The sequence below is a fragment of the Wyeomyia smithii genome, chromosome 3, assembly GCF_029784165.1.
Source record: "Wyeomyia smithii strain HCP4-BCI-WySm-NY-G18 chromosome 3, ASM2978416v1, whole genome shotgun sequence".
Classification (NCBI taxonomy): domain Eukaryota; kingdom Metazoa; phylum Arthropoda; class Insecta; order Diptera; family Culicidae; genus Wyeomyia; species Wyeomyia smithii.
The window spans coordinates 5,609,998-5,618,652 of NC_073696.1; the positions used below are offsets into that span (position 1 = coordinate 5,609,998).

Genomic DNA, 8,655 nt, shown 5'->3' on the forward strand with positions numbered 1-8,655 from the left:
ATAACTTCTGATCGATTTTCAATCTTATTGGATCAAATTGAAGGTAATTATTTTTGCTTCTGCATTTATATGCGTAATATATAAAATTATTGAAATTTTTCTCATGTTTTCAAATTGGATGTATTCATATTCAAAAAATAACATATTTTTGAAAACGCCCTTACTTATAGAGTCAAGTATGAAAAAAAATGAGACCACGAGATATTTTTTATGTTTGCCCCAAAAAGAATGACAAGCAAAAGAAAAACGCATGTTTTTTGATGAAAAACATGAATAACTTTGAGTAGAATTGAGATATTTACAATATCAGAATTGCCAATTAATTCTCTTAAAAAGCTCTAAAGGTCGTTTGATAACAGTTTCAAGGTGAAACTTGAAATAAAGAACTTAGAGTGCAAAATGTGTTTTTTAAATATAAATCGGTTGTTTTCAAAGATAAAGAAAAACTTTTTTTTACAAAGTTACTAAAAATTATTGGAGCTATAACATTGTAGAACAAGTTTTTCTTCTATCTATAAAGATAAAAAAGTTAGATACTTGATTGCATCGAAAATGTTGGTCACCCTAATTTTTGATAATTTTTAATAAACGCTTTATCATATGTAACAACTTTGTAGAAGAAAGTTTTTCTCTAAAACATTGCTATAGAGCTCTAGACCCAAATTTCCCCCTAAATTTGGTTCCTGGACCATTGTGCATTGTTTGATATTCAGTGAATTGCAAAAACTCATATAAATATTTTTATAGCAATACTAACTTACCCGGCAAACTTCGTCTCGCCTATTATAGTGTTCAATTTAATAATTTTAAACATTTCAAATTCATTGATTCCTTGCGATTTGTTAATATCATGTGAAATGATTGGTTTTATCGGAATGACAACATCCTGGACTTCTGGCTTTTGTTGTTTTTTTTTGTCATTTTTGGCTGTTTTCCAGACACCGAAAGTCGCCATCTTACAATTCAAAATGTTGTCTGAGGTCGATAGGTAGATTTGTGGCTTCAGTGCATCATAACAATTCCGTAAATACGCATATTAGGTGGTCATTTGCCGCTGTTTTTCGGAAACCGGAAGTCGCCATCTTGGATTTCGAAATGGCATTTGGAAACAATTTCTGGCCCCTGTGCGTCAATCTGGTTAAAGAAACGCTCATATTGGTTGGTATTTGGTTATTTTCGGCTGTTTTCCAGACACCGGAAGTCGCCATCTTACAATTCGAAATGTTGTCTGAGGTCGATTTGTGGCTTCAGTGCGTCATAACAATTCCGAAAATACCTATATTGGGTGGTATTTGATCATTTGCCGCTGTTTTTCGGAAACCGGAAGTCGCCATCTCAGATTTCAAAATGGCATTTGGAGACAATTTCTGGCCTCTGTGCGTCATTCTGGTTTAAGAAACACCTATATTAGGTGGTATTTGGTCATTTTCGGCTGTTTTCCAGACACCGGAAGTCGTCATCTTACAATTCGAAATGTTGTCTGAGGTCGATTTGTGGCTTCAGTGCATCATAACAATTCCGGAAACACCCATATTGGGTGGAATTTGGTCATTTGCCGCTGTTTTTCAGAAACCGGAAGTCGCCATCTTAGATTTCGAAATGGTATTTGGAGATATGCGAGTAGAAGGAAGGGTGTCGGAACATTATGGACATGTTTGTTTCACCTAAAAACATTCACTTGCCAAATTTGGTTATATTTGCTTGATTGGTTCTCGAGCTGTGCGAAATTTGAGTTTTATTTGTATGGGACCCCTCTCTTATAGAAGAGGAAGGGGTGTCAAACCATTATGGATATATTTGTTACCCCTAAAAACATTCACTTGCCAAATTTGGTTCCATTTAAGTGGTTAGTTCTCGAGATAAGCAGAAATTTGTGTTTCATTAGTATGGAACCCCTCCCTCACAGAAGAGAGAGGGGAGTCAAACCATTATGAGATATTTGTTACCTCTAAAAACATCCACATACCAAATTTGGTTGCATTTGGTTGATTGGTTCTCGAGCTGTGCGAAATTCGTGTTTCATTTGTATGGGACCCCTCCCATACAGGGAGGGGTGTCAAACCATTATGGATATATTTGTTACCCCTAAAAACATCCACCTACCAAATTTGGTTCTATTTGCTTAGTTAGTTCTCGAGATGTGGAGGAATTTGTGTTTCATTTGTATGGAACCCCTCCCTTACAGAAGAGGGAGGGGTGTCGAACCATTATGGGCATATTTGTTACTCCTAAAAACATCCACACGCAAAATTTGGTTCCATTTGCTTAGTTAGTTTTTGAGATGTGCAGGAATTTGTATTTCGTTTGTATGAGACCCCTCCCTTCCAGAAGAGGGAGGGGTCTCAAACCATCATAGGAACCTTTCTCGGCCCCTAAAACCTCTACATACAAATTTTCACGTCGATCGGTTCAGTAGTTTCCGAGCCTATATGGATCAGACAGACAGACAGACCGGACTGCATTTTTATAGGTATAGAAGAGAAGATAAAAAAGATCACGTTGGTAATCAAATATATATAGTAACAATTTACAGAGCAGAAACATATTTTGCGGAAGTTACGATAGCATGTATCGAATTCTCAAGACTCATGTATACGAACGCGCATCTTACACACCCATAGAAAGGACTTCACTAGTATGAATTTTCCTTGGAGAATACGAACCTGATGGCGTCAGAACTTATCTCCGCTTATACTAAGGTCGCTTTTCACGCGGTTTTTTTACGTGGCTTTATTATGCGGTTTCCGGAATTTACGCGATTTTTTTACGCGGATTCCGGAGTTTACGCGGTTTGTTATGCAGATTCCGGAATTTACGCGGTTTTTTTACGCAGATTCCGGAGTTTACGCGATAATTGCTTCACTCGGAATTTACACGGGTTTTTTACGCAGACTCCAGAACTTACGCGGATTCCTGAATTTACGCGATTTATTTCTACGCGGATTCCGGAATTTACGTGTTTTTTTACGCGGATTCCAGAATTTACGAGGTTTTTTTTACGCGGCATGTATCCCCCGCGTGAAAAAACGACTTTAGTGTACTTTGAACAATCATAACAATAAAAATAAATGAATTGGTATTGTTTCACAAGCATTCCTTCACTGTTTCCCATTGACTAAGAATACCAAATATTGTCAAGAATGCAAACGAGGTGACGGGATTGAAACTGCGAAAATGGGATTTACAATTTAATTTAAAAAGCTGTGTTTGAGATCGGAAAAATCCAATTAAAATATTATTACGAATTCGATTTCTCACTAAACTGCCCATAAAAGCATAACTGAAAATGATATGTTGACATTAAACTTTCATTCGTTTGTTATGTTCTTCAAGGTTAGAATTGTTTTACTTTCTTCAAGGATAATACTTTATTACCCTAACAATAGCCCATGAACAAACTTTTATTGTAGAAAATATCAAAATACAACACTTGAAAATTATTAGTATAAAAGGTTGGCAGTATTACTGTATTATTAGGGCATTTTCAGCGGTGGTCCAAAACGTTGTTTCGTTCTATTTTTTGAAACAAACTCAAACTCACTGTTGCACCGGTGGTGTTGTAAATTTTGTTTTATACCAGATCTAAACTGAAAAATTTTGAAACTGATATACGTTTTGATCTATTTTTGTCACTTTTTGGAACAAATAGATCGTTCTAAAACACGTTACACGCTACCAATTGGTAGGTAAAATGTCATATTTTAATTGAATACCTCATTTTTAGGTATTTCCAAATAAGCTTTGTAGGCGTTGTGGGATAAACAAAACAAAGATTTTTCACATCGATTTCACAATTCATTTTTGTGGCTTTTCTGAAGAAAAAAATGAACAGCTTTGTCGTTCTTGGCTGAAAAAAACTAAAGACTCCATCAAGGAATCCGACCAGCAAAAGGGAGAATTCTGAAAAGCCGAAAAGGATTACAATATCTAGCCTTCGTTAACTGCCTTAATCATAGTGGAACTACCAAGACCGATCAGTCTCAAGAAGCCAGAAAAATGTTCCTCGAAGACACTTTCAAAACGCAGGCTTGTTACAATATCCTCAGAAACGAGCCCAAGTTTAAAGAACTGTGAGATTTTAAGAGCTAAGAAATCAATGAAACGAAACGAAAAACGAATATCTTCGCGATCAAATATTTTTCGCTATCCTCCGAAGCCCTACTTGTAGCAGAAATTTTTCGATCATACCAATCCATCCTGAGAAATGTCACTGACGCTCGGGTCAAACCGTCAAATCCATAAAGTCTTGTGTCTTGCCAAAGTAATCGTTCAATGTGCGTAAAAATATCGAATTTCCGTTTGTGAAATATTGAGTGCTTTTTATTATAACAAGTCTCATAAACTGATAGCATGGGGTAGTGAATTGACAGTGTGACAGATCTAAGCGGTTTAAAACAACAAGATATACAATACCGGTGCGGAGAACGAAAAGTTGGTCTATATTAGCTGGTTCTATTCAGGTTCCACTGCTGTAAATCTAGTACACTAAAGTCGCTTTTTACGCGGGGGATACGTGCCGCGTAAAAAAAGCCGCGTAGAAAAAACCGCGTAAAAATCGACCTTAGTGTATAAAGTTGTTTCAAAAATAGACCACCGCTGAAGATGCCCTTCATAATACACCATTGACAAATGCCAATCTCCTCCATATCTGAAGAATAAATACATCACTTTTATTAATAATGGCACTGGATTGACTTCGAGCACATTGTCCACAAAAAAAACAGCTAAAACTGATGTGCGAGGAATCAGTGGAACAATTACCAGGGTGGTGAAAAACTTTTCAAAATCAAATTCCCTTATTTTTCCTGAAATATAACATAAATTTTCCTGATATGTTTCAGTATTCGGCATAAAAAAGTGCAACGTAGATGAACGCAACTCTGAAACCTCAGTGAAAAAAGTATTCAATCGAATATGAAAAAGAACCATAGAGGTCCCGAATCATCCTTTTATGTTGCAAAAATCAGTTTTTTGCGCTAAAGTCATTGAAACAAGAATTGCATCCCAGTGTAAAAGTTTTCCTTAAATATGATTCAGTTTTCCCTGATAATGCCTAATTTCCCTGATCGAAAAATGAAACTCCGGATTTCAAAGGTTTTCGCTACCCTAATTAAAAATATACCAAGAAAACCGCAAAGAATTGATATTGAGAGAAAAATAGCGCTCTTGAATGCTGTTTTCCCAGTTATTTCACACACAATCCCTACAGAAAACCGTGTCTTTTCGGAATTATTTATTCATTTATGCATTTATTTATCTTATGGGACAGTTTTTTTTCTCTCTGTGTGGACTCATCAATGCGCCCAGAGACATTTGATCTATTGTGATATTGCCCAGGTGTTTTCTGCACTCCGCACTTCATATTATTGGCAGTATCACTAATTGAGTAAATGATACGCTTTTTCATTTATATCCGTGCTTGTGTGTGAGAGTTTACCCTTTCGTTTCAAGCTTACTGATCTACTATACTGAGCCTCTTTCTATCCTGCAAATATCGCCAAATTACAATATCCTGGAGTGAGACTACACCTAATGTTCCTCCCTGGCCAGGTGATTTCTAAGAGGGACTTATTTGACAAGAGGAAAGAGTTTTATCGAAACCTCGTTCCTTCAGCCAAGATCGCGCCGACCAAATGGCCTGATTCTACTAAGATTTGAACCCCCGACCACCCGATTATCAAAGCGGACTCTGTAACCTTGCGGATATGAAGTTTCCTATACGGAACAGTTAAGGTGTGGTCTTTTTTTAAAAAAGTTTTCGAAGAAAGTTTAGTTTTTGAGCTGAATTAATCTGAAGCGTCACAAGATTAGTTGCTACTAACGTGATGACGTAGACCCGATTCTTCTCTTCCGTCACCTCCACTCAGCATCGAATCACCAACAACGCGTGGTTCTTCGTTGTCATGCCTATCACCTCTCGCGCTGTTTCGCTGACCGCATCATGGATGTGCTTCATCGATCCGTCTATCAACTTCCGAGTATACTCTGCAGCAACTCTTTCCGCTTATAACCTCTGGATGGCAAGACGTATCTTCCTAGCCGATCTCGGTTTGAAAACGTTGGACAGCCGGGCACGTAACTTGCCTACCATGAGGTAGTAATCCGAGTCGATGTTTGGCCCTCGAAAGGATCGCACATCTATGACGTCTGAAAAGTACCAGCCGTCGATCAGCATGTGGAATTATACATAGCGATTGGAAATTAAGTCCTGAAATATCACACGCACCCTGTATTTTGAACATTTTTAACATTCGACGCAACAAATTATTCCGACATCATAGGGTTGTTTGTGGGTTCAAAAGGCTGTTTTCAAAGATTGTTCTGCTAACTTTTAAAGGTTAATATTTGTTTAAAAACATTAACAATTCGAAAAAAAGTTTAATTTTCGAAAGGAAAATTGACAGAAGTGTTGGTGAGCCGATCCCCAGGATGATAAAAAACTAAAAAATGCTGCTATGTAATAAGATAATTTTCAAATGGCCCGTGTCCCAAGAAATGATTTTTTATTCCTTTGCATTTTTTTGTCGCTTCTACGATGGCTTGTGGAAAACATCATTTATTTTCTTAAAAAGTTATCTTCACTAGGGGCACCAAAATTCAGAGGAATGGTTAAAAAGCTATCCTTTTTCATTTTTTTTTTGTAGTTCGAGCTTTAGGGCAAAACCTGTATTTATCAGTGTTTTTTTTTAACAAATTTACTTTATCTCAGTCAAGAAGACCGTAATGTCCTGCGCACGGGTATTGTTAATGAAAATCCTGCGCACGACAATGGTTACTTTAAATACAAAGCCAGATGTATAGATTATGCGTGGTTCAAATTCCGTGTAAATTAGCTGTTAAAAAAATCTAAAGTTCAGCTATACTATCGATAAATGTTTACAGCCTATGTAGGTTTGGTAGTAATATCGAAATTGACTTATCTTAACGCTCAATGGACAAAAATCTCTACATCAAGTTTTGCTAAACTAGGAGACAAAATTCCAATGCATTCCGTCTTACCTCAAATGAGCACCCCTACTGATGTAACAACCGTATTATTTTTCCGGTTGTTTCTGGTTCCGTTGGCTTCATGCTTTGATGTTTCAGCTTTCGCAAGTGGAATGACAGATTCTTTCCTCCACGTCAAACTCGCGACTGCAGGGGGAATAAGATGCACGCTATGCCACATCCAGTGGATGTGGGTATATATGATGTTCCTTACTTATTTGCTTCAAATATATAGTAAAACTCTCACTTCTTGCAATAATATTCAATTGTTTATCACAATTACACACTTTTCTAGCACTAACTTCAGCTTATATAACAACTTCTAATACACTTATTAATATATTTTTTTTCATTTGTTGAGAAACACTACTTTCACGTAAATTAACAATTTTATCCAGAGCTCAACTTGTTTATCACCATTCTTGTGCAGTGCAGCTGACAGACACATCAATAATCTAGTAGTGCATACAATCACAACAACAATGGCTAATGGTGTCCACAGAATTGACCTCTTCTCGGTTTGATAAAGGTTGAAAATTGCTCCTCATATTTGAAATAACGCACTTAAAGGAAATGCCTAATCAACTTCAACACACAAGCTGTATTTTGAGTAACAATATTTACGCAGCACTTTTCTTCCACCCACGGAATTCACTGCATCACTTTTTCTTCTGTCGAAATTACCCTATTTTAACTAATTTTTTTCACACTTTTGCAAACAAATCACCACCTTTAGGGGCAGCAGTAGCAGCACAGTATAGAAATCTAATCGAAGACCTGTGCTGTGGAGTCAAATAACACTTCACAATTCACCATAAACCAACTAGAGCAACTATTTGCACAACCGTGTACGAAAAAAAATTACCATTTGCAAAGTTGGCAAGATTTTGCTTCTTCAGTGCGCACAAGGGCCCCTTTCCTCTATATAGCAGCACTGACTGCTGATAGGATTGGGGAGCTACGCGATACGCAACAGCGCGACGACGACGTCGATGTTACTCGGCGAGGAAAACCTTCGAGAATGAAAACGCATTCGGTGTAGGGATGGGAAACCTATCGATAATTATCGATAGTATCGATAGTTGCCGGCTATCGATAGAATCGTTAAGCTTTCCGCGTTATCGATAGTTATTGATATTTGCCTCGCATTGGCATTTATACTCCACAATGATGCCAGAACTAAAAAATATATTGGCCTAGACTTTGGCCTTTAAAGAGAATTCGATGATTGTTTGCTTTCACATGAAATCCTCTTTAAAATTGTTAGAAAATTGAGGGATACTCATTTTCGCTCACTCTACCTTATACGGACAACGACTAGATTTCGCCGAAGTGCGAATTATGTGTGCGAATAAACTTTTAAATATTGTTCTTGTCCACAACGGGAGCAACATTTTGTTGTTTTTCTTCATCTAGTTCTAGCTGTCAAACTATCGATAATTATCGATAGTTATCGATGGTATCAGGGAATTAATCGATAATTATCGATAGCCATTTTAGTCGATATTTCCCATCCCTAATTCGGTGGTGGTCACCCAGCAGCGAAAATATTTTTTTTCACTCTGTAGTCTTGAACGGGAACGACGTTGGGGTTTCTCTCGCTGCAGCAACCAGAAATTTTTACAACGCAAATCGCGTTGACGGTGTTGCTGATATTTGTTTGGTTTT

At 37.2% G+C, this 8,655-nt stretch overlaps 1 protein-coding gene across 2 annotated transcripts in view; it reads right to left on the reverse strand.

The window, feature by feature from the left end:
- Positions 1–8,015, reverse strand: part of LOC129726874 (uncharacterized) — a 78,280-nt gene extending 70,265 nt beyond the window's left edge. For both annotated transcript variants that reach the window (XM_055684056.1, XM_055684055.1), the window contains exon 1: positions 7,000–8,015. The gene's annotated coding sequence lies outside the window, so the exon portion shown is untranslated. The remainder of the gene's footprint in view (positions 1–6,999) is intronic.
- Between the last annotated feature and the right edge of the window lie 640 nt (positions 8,016–8,655).